The sequence below is a fragment of the Eublepharis macularius genome, chromosome 12 (assembly GCF_028583425.1).
Source record: "Eublepharis macularius isolate TG4126 chromosome 12, MPM_Emac_v1.0, whole genome shotgun sequence".
In the NCBI taxonomy this organism is placed as follows: Eukaryota; Metazoa; Chordata; class Lepidosauria; order Squamata; family Eublepharidae; genus Eublepharis; species Eublepharis macularius.
Genome location: NC_072801.1, coordinates 42,061,469 through 42,074,332, shown reverse-complemented (window position 1 = coordinate 42,074,332; position 12,864 = coordinate 42,061,469). Strand labels below are relative to the sequence as shown.

General features: G+C 41.2%; 1 protein-coding gene across 1 annotated transcript in view; it reads right to left on the bottom strand.

Annotated features, from left to right (window-relative positions):
* Window positions 1–12,864, bottom strand: part of GPR179 (G protein-coupled receptor 179) — a 65,358-nt gene that overhangs the window by 27,069 nt on the left and 25,425 nt on the right. The gene's annotated exons all lie outside the window — the stretch shown is intronic.

Genomic DNA, 12,864 nt, shown 5'->3' with positions numbered 1-12,864 from the left:
AAGTGCTCCGTAGTCTGCAAAGACTGTTTTTGACTTCATAGCATTGGATTTATTGATTATGCTGTTTCTGAATCAAATCTGGTAGTTTGAAAAATCATTTTGGGGTGAATCCATCCTCAGAACGGACTCGCGAAACTTCCTTTTTAACTGTTTTTTATTTTTTTTATTTTATATTACTGTAATATCGAAATTACAAAATATTGAAATAATGACACTCCAAGGAAGTGAAACTTCAGTAAAATTCAGGCACTGAACTGTCCTGCATAGGAAATGCCCACGAAAGCTTCCCACATGCTTCCAAATTTCCAAAAAAGAAACGGGAGAGAGCCATCAGTGCTGTCAGTGGGGGAAAGAGAGGCATCATTATCTTCAATGATGTTTCTTTATAAGGCAAGATCAAAATAACGGAAAAGTGCGCTCAAAAATTTTTTAAAAAATGGCCGGGGAAAAAAGGTCCTGCCCAAAAAAATGGTTTTTGAGCGGCCGTGTGACCGGAGGGACGTGCGAGAAAGACGGATTGGAAGCAGGAATGTGAACGAAGAGGAAAAAATCGCGGATTGGAGGCAAACGGAAGATATCCGATAAACATGCGGGTAATGGGTGAATGTGGATTTGACCCTGGTGTGTAACCTGAGGTGCTGTGGGTAACCCACATTCACCCACAGCACATGCCTAAATAAACAGGATCTACAAGATCACTTTTGCAGCTTTCTAGAGGCTGGGATACCCATCGAGTTTCCCATGAAGTTGTTTGGTGTCTTAGCTTAGCACATAATCAGAAGGATGGGAAGAAATGCAAGACAGAAGGAACCGTAGATATAGCCAATTCACACATTACAAAGTATACTTTGGACCTGGGTTTCTACCCTGTGAAACAATCAGGCATGCATATGAGTTCTGCTCAATTTCCACACATAGGGTGCCTGATTTAATTCAGGACCATACACGCATAGAGAAGGGGCTTCAGCCTTCCCTCCCCAGATTTCCCCTCAGGAAATGGCAAAGCAGCAGGAAACAGAGCCAGTCAGACTGTAGTAGCACCTAAAGAGAGTTGGAAATTGATCCAATCAAGTTTGAAAACCACCCAAGTGGTCTTGTCAGTAGTGTAGCAACCATGGAGACAGACTGGTACTTCCCCAGGCATAAACTGGAGCATAGCCATGAAATATAATAAATTGTCAATGATCAAAGGAAATGTAATGTTGAGATTTATTAGAAGCCTGTTAAATGATTCATGTTTTCTTTTCAATCTGGAATAACTAAGCATAAGTTCAAGTGGAAGATGAAAGGCCAGACACCATTCTGTTGAGGGGCTTAGATGGGGCAGCAGGCCAGGCAAAGTAACATTCTCCTCGCAGGGTCTTGTTGGCTCTATATGTGCAACCTCATACATTCAGCCACTGAATACTGCAGCAGAAGACATGTGACTGAGCAATTGTTGCTGATTCGTAGGAAGTTAACCTTTCTACTTTAGCTACAAAGGACAAAGGATTTAAAGGAGTCCAGGATGGAACTTGCACTTTGGTGAACAGGTTTGAACCACGCCTTCTGTATTCTCCAATGGATACTGTAGAGAAATGCCCTCTGCCCTAGAATTCACACTAATAATTAAACTATTGGGAATGTGCTCTGTATACAAGATGGAACCCAGCTGCAGGCTCATAGCTAGCAAAAGGAAATTACTGGAGAAGAGTCATCCCTCTCCCAAGCAGAGAGCACTCCAACTCTTAGAGTGGGACCACAAGTGATGCCTGACACAGGTTGTACACTTGTCAGCTTCCCTCAAGTTTTGATGGGAAATGTAGGCATCCTGGTCTCGCAGCTTGGCTCTCTGACTGCTGTCCAATGGACTTTTCAATTGTCACTTGTCCAACATTCCGCCAAGCTGCCTACATTTCCCATCAAAACTTGAGGGAAGCTGGCAAGTGTCCAACCTGTGTCAGGTGTCACTTGTGGTCCCGCTCTCTGTTATGCAAATTGATTTTCCTGGAGTAAGACTGGAGTTGGTCATAGGGACCATATGACTCCAATCTTCTTATTCTGTCTACACTGACTCCCAGTTTATTTCTGAGCCCAATTCAAGTTTCTGGTATTGACCTTTAAAGCCCTATACGGCTTGAGACCAGCATACCTAAGGACCGCCTTCTCCCATATGAACCTACTTGTCCACTCTGGTCATCTTGGATGCCCTGCTTCGGGTACCCCTGGTATCTGAGGATAGATGGACGGTAACACATGAAAGAGCCTTCTCGGCTCATGGCACCAAACTTCAGAACTCCTTCCCCAGGCAGATTCATCTGTCTTCCTCTACTATTGCCTTCTACCAGTGGAGCTGCATCTTGCTCCCTAGCAGGAAGGTCACTGTCGGAAGGAGCCAGAGGCTGGGCCACAAAACTTAGTCTCCACCTTTACTCCACATTGTCTAGATTAATGAAAAGAATGCCAGGCTGCTGAGCTTTCAGGGCAAGGCGATGGGAGGAAGTGACAGCTGGTGACATATCATATCCTTCTTGAAATCCTGGCTGTGACGTCAGGGTGTCAGGTGATGCTCTGGCTGCCCCCAAAATCTCCATGGTAAGTTTTTGGGGACAAGAGCATTACCTGATGCAATGATGTCACATCTAGGATTTCAGAAGAATGTGACATCACACATTGCCGGACGTCATTTCTAGCAGAAAGGAGGGCCCAATCAGCAGGAGGCCTCCCACTACTGGTGGGAAATTGGCTTCACTACCTGGTTCTTAACTTTAAAGTTCTAAACAGCTGAGGGCTGAACTACTATAAGGACTGCCCCTCCCATACTCTCCAGCTCACCAGTCAAGATCCTATTTTCTGTGCCCCTGCCTGTAGTGGTGAGGTGGCAACCAAAGACAGGGCTTTTTTGGTGGTAGCCCCTTGTCTTGGGAATGCCCTCTTCCTTGAGGCTTGCCTTACTGTCCTTTAGGCACCATGCCAAAACATTTCTTTTAACCCAGGCTTTCAGTTGAGTGGTTCCATCTTATTAAGCTGTTCATATGCTGTGCAGATTGGAAACTGGACCTCTGTTTTGTTTTATGGATATAATTTAAGCTGTTGGATATTGTTTTATGCTTTTTTTGCCCCCGGCTTATTTTTAATGGTTTGTTTCTTATTGACAACTTTTTCTCATATATTGTTGAAGGCTTTCACATCTGGAGAACGTTAGTTGTTGTAGATTTTCCGGGCTGTATGGCCGTGGTCTTGGCATTGTAGTTCCTGACGTTTCGCCAGCAGCTGTGACTGGCACTGAGTGTCACTGAGAGAATTCTGTCTTTCGGTGCTACACCTCTGAAGATGCCAGTCACAGCTGCTGGTGAAACATCAGGAACTACAATGCCAAGACAACAGGCATACAAGCCGGAAAATCTACAACAACTAACTTTTCCTCAGTTGTTTTTTATTATGTTTATTGCATTTTTTATTTTGCAGGCAGCCTTGAGCAGGTTCCTAGAGAGGCGGCATATCACTTTTCTAAACAAATTAATAACAAATACTGAATGCTGGCTTCTAAAATGATGGGCTGCAATAATCAATCCATTAGAAACTGTTTGGTTTGAAAAGCGGGCAGCTACTAAGTATTAACTGGGTGGTAGATTGTTTTAAAATTTCTGGCTGTTCTTTAATGCAACTGACCTTAAAAACTATGAGTGACAGATTCAATCCCAGAAGAGACATTTAGCATTCTCCCTCACACAGCAGGGAAAGCTCTAAGATACAAAGATTTTTTTTTTCTGGACTACTGTTTTATAAATACTTAGATTGTACTGGTTGGTTTATTGATTAAAGCTCACACAATGAATCAGTTAAGATTTCTTGAAACATGCAATAGCCCTGTTTATAATATATCAACCTGCCTTAGGCTGGCTCAAACTATTGGTCCCCTTATTGGCAATAACTCCAGAGGGATAGCAGTGTGTTGTAGCAAAGTTAAGCAGAAGTCCAGTGGCACCTTGAAGACTATCAGCATTTATTTGAGCAGAAGAATATTTGAGAAGAAGAATGTGGGGGCTCTACCACTGACCAACCCTAGAACACAGAACATATGATGCCACTTTATACTGAGTCAGACCATTGGTCTATCAAGGTCAGCGTTGTCTACTTTGACTGACAGTAGTTCTCCAGGGTCTTTCACATCACTTACTACCTGATCGTTTTAATTGGATATGCCAGGGATTGAACCTGGGTTCTTCTGTCCATAGGGCAGAGGCTCTACCCTTGAGCCCTGGCCCTTGACCAAACAGATTCTGAATATGAGCCCTGGGTCGAATCCACATTTACCCATTACCCGCATGTTTATCGGATATCTTCTGTTTGCCTCCAATCCGCGATTTTTTCCTCTTCGTTCACATTCCTGCTTCCAATCCGTCTTTCTCGCGCGTCCCTCCGGTCACACGGCTGCTCGAAAACAGCTTTTTTGGGCGGGACCTTTTTTTCCCGCCCATTTTTTAAAAAAATTTTGAGCGCACTTTTCCGTTATTTCGATCTTGCATTATAAAGAAACATCATTGAAGATAATGATGCCTCTCTTTCTCCCACTGACAGCACTGATGGCTCTCTCCTGTTTCTTTTTTGGAAATTTGGAAGCATGTGGGAAGCTTTCGTGGGCATTTCCTATGCAGGACAGTTCAGTGCCTGAATTTTACTGAAGTTTCACTTCCTTGGAGTGTCATTATTTCGATATTTCGTAATTTCGATATTACAGTAATATAAAATAAAAAAAATAAAAAACAGTTAAAAAGGAAGTTTCGCGGACTTCCTGTTTGGGATCCATGGAGGTCTAACGCAGCTCCACTTGCGGAGCTGACCGGACTGCCGTTTTAACCGGCCGGCGGGGTGAAAATAGCCCGCGGCCGACTGCTCTCAGGCGGGGAGCAGGCAAAGAACGCTCAAGACCCTAGGGTGAGCTAGATCTCGGACGAGGGGGGGCTTTACACAACGAGTCTCCCCCCGATCCTTGAGGTCCCACCTTGCGACGGGTCGGCTATAATCTCTGCGGCAGTTTTGGGGCCAATTCGGCTGGCATAAGACCTACATACCCAAGCATCGATTGGGGGAAGAAGCTGAGAGGAGAACTTAAAATCGAAACAGCGATTACAACCCGAGAAAAGTGAAGAGAAGGTAAAGATCATTATCTTCTGAGACGGGACAGATTGATAAAAACAGAGAGGAAAAAAAGTAGATTTTTAAACTGCAACAGACTAGTGAAAAGGAGGGGAAGACTCGGCAGGAATCGAATTTAAAAAGAGACTAAGTTTAAAGAAGTTATTAAAGAAATGGGACTATTGTTTTGAATACCTGTGGCTTTGGAGCTGTGAGAAAAAGACACCATCGCGAGATCTGCTGTGGGAAGACGGGAGACAGGAAGTGCGTAATAACAATAGAGTGGCTGGAGAGAAGCGGCCCTTGCTGGAGGGCAGGAAGTAGGGAATCGCCATTTTTGAAAGGGGAAGGGTCGCGGCTTCAGCGGAAGAGGAAGTAGGCCATCTTGGATTACAAAATCATAGAGAAACCATAGAGAAAAGACGCCCGACATTTTGGACTCTTTAAAACTTAATTTCTATAAGAAGACCGGGACATTTAAAATAGAAAAACGTTAAATTTTACGCCACGGAGTTAAGGAAGAGAGCGGATTCGTGGGAGCGAGCTAAAGCAAGCCCCACGATGTCAAAAAAAGAGTGGCAATCGGCAATAGAAAACCTGGATAAAAACCTGGACAAAAAACTTTTAGATATGATTAAAGAACTTAAGGACACGAAATTGGAGCTGATAAAAGAGGTTAAAGAGGTTACACAGACAGTAAAATCGGAGCTGTCAGAAGTGAAAAAAGGTATGGAAACAATACGAAATGAATTACAAGGAACGCAGCAGAGAGTTAAAACAGTAGAAGACGCGATGGAGAATTTAGCAGACACGCAACAAACAGAGATGAGATTGGTGAAGGGGAGAATGTCAGTTGCAGAAACTAAACATATGGAGAAGCAGCTACGTTTTCGTGGCTTGCCAGAAGTGGAAGGAAAGTCAGCGCAAGAACAGATGACTGAGGTGTTGGCTGAGTACCTGGGGAAGGAGGAGGAGGAAGTTGTGGCTATCCTAGATGTGGCATACCGTGTGAATTCGAGAATAGCAACCCAGAGGAAACTACCAAGAGATGTGATTGTGCAGTTTACAACACGAAATATGAAAGAGAGGATTGTGACAAAACAGTTTCAAGATCCATTGGAGATTGATGGCAAGACGATTATTATAATGAAGGAACTGCCCAGATCAGTGTTACTGGACCGGAAAAAATATAAAGTGCTAATTCAGATTTTGAAGGACATGAAAATCAGGTACAGATGGGAGTTACCGGAAGGAGTGTCCTTTGAGTTTGGAGGGGCCAAAAAACGCATCAGATCTGAGCGAGAGATGGAGCGATTTATTAAGGACAATGAAAAAGACTTACCAACAAGATCATGAGTATGGAGTGTAAAGTATTATCTTGGAATGTAAATGGACTAAACTCACCGAATAAGAGGAAAAATACTTTTCACTGGCTACTAAAACAAAAATGTGACATTGTTTGTTTGCAAGAGACCCATATCAGAAAGCAGGATGTAAAATATTTAAAATCTGGAAAATTGGGCAAAGAATATGTAGCGGCCTCCAACAAGAAAAAAAGAGGAGTGGTGTTGTACATAAAAGAGGAGCTACAGCCAAAATTTGTTATGAGAGATGTGGAAGCTAGATTTGTAGCAGTGGAATGTATTTGGAATTTAAAGAGAGTGTTGGTAGTCGGACTTTATGCACCTAACGGTGCAAAAGAAAGCTTCTTTGAGGATTTAAGGAAGCATTTAGACGATCTTGCATACGACCAGATAATTCTTGCTGGAGACTTCAATGGAGTGACAGACTTGGAACTAGACAAAAAGACTACAACGGCACAAAAGAAAAGAGGACTATTACCAAAGCTTTTTTTTGAGTTGATTCAACAAGAGACTCTTGAAGATGTATGGAGGAGAGAATATCCTAAAAGCAGACAGTTTACCTTTTATTCTGCAAGGCATTCTACATTATCAAGAATTGATATGATCTGGGCCTCAAAAGACTTAGCATTATGGACTAAGGAGGTAGAAATAATGCCTATGGTAGGCTCAGATCACAACCCAATTATGTGGAAATTTGGAAAAAAGAGAAAAAGGAAAGCATGGAGAATAAATGAGGACTTGTTACAGGAAAGAGAGAATATGGAAATACTGAGAAGAGAGACAAAGTTTTTTATACAATACAACGTGAATAAAGAAGTACCAACCAATAAAGTTTGGGATGCTTACAAGGCGGTTGTAAGGGGCATACTAATGGACTTAAATGGTAGAGCAAGAAAGAAGAAAGAGGAGAAAAGACAAGAGATTGAGGAGAAAATAAAAGCCAAAGAAATACAGCTAAAAAAGAGACCAGGGAAAAAGAAGGTATACCAGGAAATTAAAATACTTCAAGAACAGCTAACAGCAATGAGCAATAAAGAATTGGAGTGGAATCTCAAAAGATTGAATCAAAAAGCGTTTGAGGGTGCTAATAAACCTGGGAAGTACCTGGCATGGCAATTGAAGAAGAAAAGGGAAAAGAAGATAATAAATAAAATTTGCGAAGATAACAAAACGTATTTGGAGCAGGCTACCATTAGTAGAGCCTTTTATAAATTTTACGCTAAGCTGTATAATAAAAAAGAAGTAAACAAAGAATCAATAGCGTCATATTTGGAGAAAACCAAACTTCCAGAAATCTCGGAAGCTTGGAGAAATAAGTTGAATAGTGAAGTAACTGACGAGGAAATAAGTAAGGCAATACAATCTGCAAATCTAGGAAAGGCGCCAGGGCCAGATGGACTTACGGCTAAATTCTATAAGACAATGGCTAATGAACTGGCACCATTCCTAAAAGAGGTGATGAATGGGGTTTTAAGGGATCAAAGGATTCCAGAAACTTGGAGTGAAGCGAATATATCATTGATCCCAAAAGAGGGCCAAGACCTGACTAATGTGAAAAATTATAGACCTATATCGCTACTCAACAATGACTACAAAATTTTTGCGAAGATATTGGCGGAGAGATTGAAGGGGTGGCTCTCGGAAGTCATAGAGGAGGAACAAGCAGGCTTTTTGCCAGACAGACAAATAAGAGACAACTTAAGGACAGTGATCAATGCTATTGAATATTATGACAAGCGTTGTGACAAAGAGGTTGGTTTCTTCTTTGTTGACGCTGAAAAAGCGTTTGACAATTTAAACTGGGACTTTATGTTTGCCACTATGGAAAAGCTACAATTGGGAGAAAGATTCATCAGAGCAATTAAGGAAATTTATAGAGACCAGACTGCAGCAATTGTGGTGAATGATGAATTGACCAAGAAATTGACGATTAGTAAAGGAACAAGACAAGGTTGCCCGTTATCTCCATTGTTGTTCATTTTAGTATTGGAGATTCTGATGATACAAATACGTCAAGATGATGAAATTCGTGGAATAAAAATAAAGGACTATTCATACAAGGTCAGAGCATTTGCGGATGACATAATGTTAATTGTAGAGGACCCATTGGAGAACATGCCAAGAGTGATAGATAAGATCAAGGAGTTTGGAGACTTGGCAGGTTTCTTCATTAACAAAAAGAAGTCAAAGATATTATGCAAAAATATGACTAAGCAGAAACAACAATTGTTAATGGAAACAACGGATTGTGAAGTAACAAGTAAAGTGAAATATTTGGGAGTTGAATTAACTGCAAAGAACATAGATCTATTCAAAAACAATTATGAAAAACTATGGACTCAGATAGAGAGAGACTTGATTAAATGGAATAGATTGAATTTGTCATGGTTGGGCAGGATTGCAGCAGTTAAGATGAATGTGTTACCAAGAGTAATGTTTTTGCTACAGACAATACCAATCATCAGAGACTCCAAACAATTTGAAAAATGGCAGAGGAAAATATCAGATTTTGTTTGGGCAGGCAAGAAGCCTCGAGTGAAAGTGAAAGTTTTACAAGATGCAAAGGAAAGAGGCGGAATGCAACTGCCCAATCTGAGACTTTATCATGATGCAATCTGCCTAGTTTGGTTGAAAGAATGGATGACATTAAAGAACAAGAAACTATTAGCCCTAGAGGGATATAAAAAAATATTTGGATGGCACGCATATTTATGGCATGACAAAGTAAAGGTCAACTCGATGTTCCTGCATCACTTTGTTCGGAGAAGTCTATACATAATCTGGAAGAAGTACAGAATTTATCTACAAGAAGGAACCCCTTTGTGGGTGGTTCCATATGAGGTGATAGACCCGAGAGCTGTTGATAATGAACAACAATGTTTAACGTATAAAGAAATAACTAAAACTGAAGCATCCAAACTTAGAATAAAGACACAAGAGGAACTATCACCTAACTACGATTGGTTCCAGTATAGACAGATCAGAGACTTATATAATTCGGACTCTGTAAAGGGAGGTATACGAATAGAGAATTCGGAACTAGAGCAGACCCTTCTTAAAGAAGATAAGAAAAGAATATCCAAGGTATACCAAGTACTGTTGAAGTGGTATACCGAGGATGAGATAGTTAAAACACAAATGGTGAAATGGGCTATAAACTTTAATAAAGAAATAACAATGGAGGCATGGGAATACTTGTGGAAAACTACAATGAAGACAACGACATGTATTAATATCAAAGAGAACATTTATAAAATGATCTATCGTTGGTACATGACACCAAAGAAGATTGCGCTAGGGAATTCGAATACTTCTAATAAATGCTGGAAATGTAAGAAGCATGAGGGCTCCCTCTATCATATGTGGTGGTCGTGTGAGGTAGCCAGGCAGTACTGGGGGGAAATAATAAGAGAAATGAGTGAAATTTTACAATTTCAAATTAATAAGAACCCAGAACTCCTGCTACTGAACTTGGGAATGGAGGGAATTCCAGCCCAACACAGGACGTTGATATTTTATATGACAGCAGCAGCTAGACTTTTGTATGCGCAAAAATGGAAAGTACAAGAAGTGCCAACTATTGAAGATTGGACTTACAAATTGCTGTATATGGCTGAAATGGACAAGATGACAAGAAAATTGAGAGATCTGGACTCAGGGCAGTTCAACACAGACTGGGAGAAGCTGAAACAATACCTGGAGAAGAAATGGGAGGTGGGAGGAAAACTGTGGCAGTTTGAGAACTACTGAAGTATTGAAGTAGAGGGGGGAGACTTTACCGGGGGGAGAAGAGATAAATGTGAATTAATAAGCAGTCAGATTAATAGATTGACATATATATAGATATATATAGGTTAACAAACAGAACATAGAGAAAATAATTAATTATAAGGACTAAATATAAGGAGCGATTAACTAACAATATTTTCTTTTTTTTTCTGACAAGTTTTGTACCAAACTGAATGTCTGAAGATATAGATGGGTCAAATTGATTGACTACGTGAGGAGAGATATATAGAACTATTATAAAAAGATAGAATGAGTAATATATATAGAGAATAAGTCAAATTGTTTGATATAAACGAATGTATGATCTATATGGTTTATGATATATAGAAATACCTGAAATTGAAAAATTGGGATAAATTGTTTATCTAAGATGGAAACAAAGGCTTACAGTTTGGGCATATAATGTTAAAAATAGTTAAGGATGTACTGCTTAGAATAATGGAGAATATATATTTGTTTTAGATAGAGGAAGCTAATAAAAGTAAGGGAAAGGGGACAAAGGGTTGGAAAGCTGTTGGAAGTCAACAAAAAGGGGGGGGGAAAGGGAGGGGGTTAGAGATGAAAAAAATTGGGGAAAATTGAATGTAAATGTGGAAATAATGGATTCTAACCCAATAAAAATTTTTCAAAAAAAAAAAAAAAAAAAGGAAGTTTCGCGAGTCCGTTCTGAGGATGGATTCACCCCAAAATGATTTTTCAAACTACCAGATTTGATTCAGAAACAGCATAATCAATAAATCCAATGCTATGAAGTCAAAAACAGTCTTTTGCAGACTACGGAGCACTTGCAAGTTGAATCAGCCAATAGGAACTCTCGGAACGGCCGGAGAGACAGGAAGGGGGGTGGTTTTTAAAAAAACCGCGTAAATTGTGCATTGGCCTGTTCATGGCCACCGTGAAACTCCCGTTGAAAACCTGTGACCACATATTCGGGAGAAATGCGAATGAAATGCGTCTGTTTAATGAGGTAATGTGACCGGCACTCGAGAATGCATGGGGAATGCGGGGAACATGCGACTTAGAATGAGTAATGTGGATTCGACCCTGGTTCGGGTTAAGTGCTGATGAGGGTACACTTAAAAGATCAACTCTTCTTGGTTCAACCAACTTTGCCTTAACCTTTCTATGGACAAACGTACAGCCAAGTGTCTTCTTTCCAAAGTCCTTTTCTGCCTGCCATAGTTCCTTCTTGCTACCGGAGTATTCTTTTTCTGGACACCAGTGGTTAACCACTGAAGTATTATAAAAGCTGAATGTTGGATGGCTAAATCCCCCTTTCCCTAAAACCTAAATGGATTGCTAATGCCACAAAGCGCGCTAATCCTTTGAGAAGCAGCTCCTGCCAAGAGGACAGCAAATATGACCACAAAATGAGCACCTGCTAGTAAACTGACTGGGACTTCAATGCCAAAGGGCCTAAAGGTCCTGCTAAACGTTACTTCAGATGCAGGGCAGCGGGAGCAGGAAGGAAAGTGCAGAGAGGTGTACAGGTGAATCAAGATATTCAAAGACAGGCAGATTTCAAAGGCACAGAAAGCAGAGGGCAGAAAGCTGGGACAATGGTGGGAGGAAGTATAGGGGAGGTATTTACAAGTAAAACCAAATTTTATACCGACTCAAAACTTGTCAACATTTAAATGTGACTTTTTGCCCTTACTTTCATTTTTGTGGTGGAATATTTACAGTGCAATTCTATGCAGACTTACTCCAGTCTAAACCAGTTGATTTAGATTGGAGTAAGTCTCCATAGGCCTGTGCTGTAGGCCTTATTTTTGAAATGTTATGGCGCTTATGTTCAGCATCGACCCCCTCCCCACCTCTACTCCCATTTTAAAAAATCCCAACTGCAGCCATAATTAGGCATATTGAAAAACATGTGAATTGGAGAACTGTTAACACGAAAAATGTTGCAAGAAAATGTGAGTCAGGAGAGTTTTTTCTTTTCCCTACCTATTAAGAGAGACTGTACAATAGTGGTTAGAGAGTCAAATAAGATCTAGAAGACTTGGCTTCCCTCAGCCTAAGCTACCTCACAGGTTAGTTGTGACTTGTGAGGCTAAAATGGAGAAAGAGAGCCACTCTGAGGTCCTAGATCCAGGGGAGTTAGAGCCAAGCCACAAGTGACGCCTGACACAGGTTGGACACTTGTCAGCTTCCCTCAAGTTTTGATGGGAAATGTAGGCATCCTGGTCTTGCAGCTGTAATGGAGAGCCAAGCTACAAAACCAGGACGCCTACATTTCCCATCAAAACTTGAGGTAAGCTGACAAGTGTCCAACCTGTGTCAGGCGTCACTTGTGGCTTGGCTCTCAGCCATGTTAGTCTGTAGTAGCAAAATAGTAAAGTGTCCAGTATAGGGTTGCCAGCTCTAAGTTGGGAAATTCCAGGAAACTTGGGGCATGAAGCCTGGAGAAGGCAGGGTTTGGAGAGGAGAATGATCTAAGCAGGGTATCATTCCATAGAGTCCACCTTCCAAAACTTTCAGTTTCTCCAGATGAACTGATCTCTGTTGCCTGGAGATAAGTCGTCATTCCAGGAGATCTCCAGCCACCACCTGGAGGCTGGCAACCCTAGTTCAGCAGCACCTTTAAGAC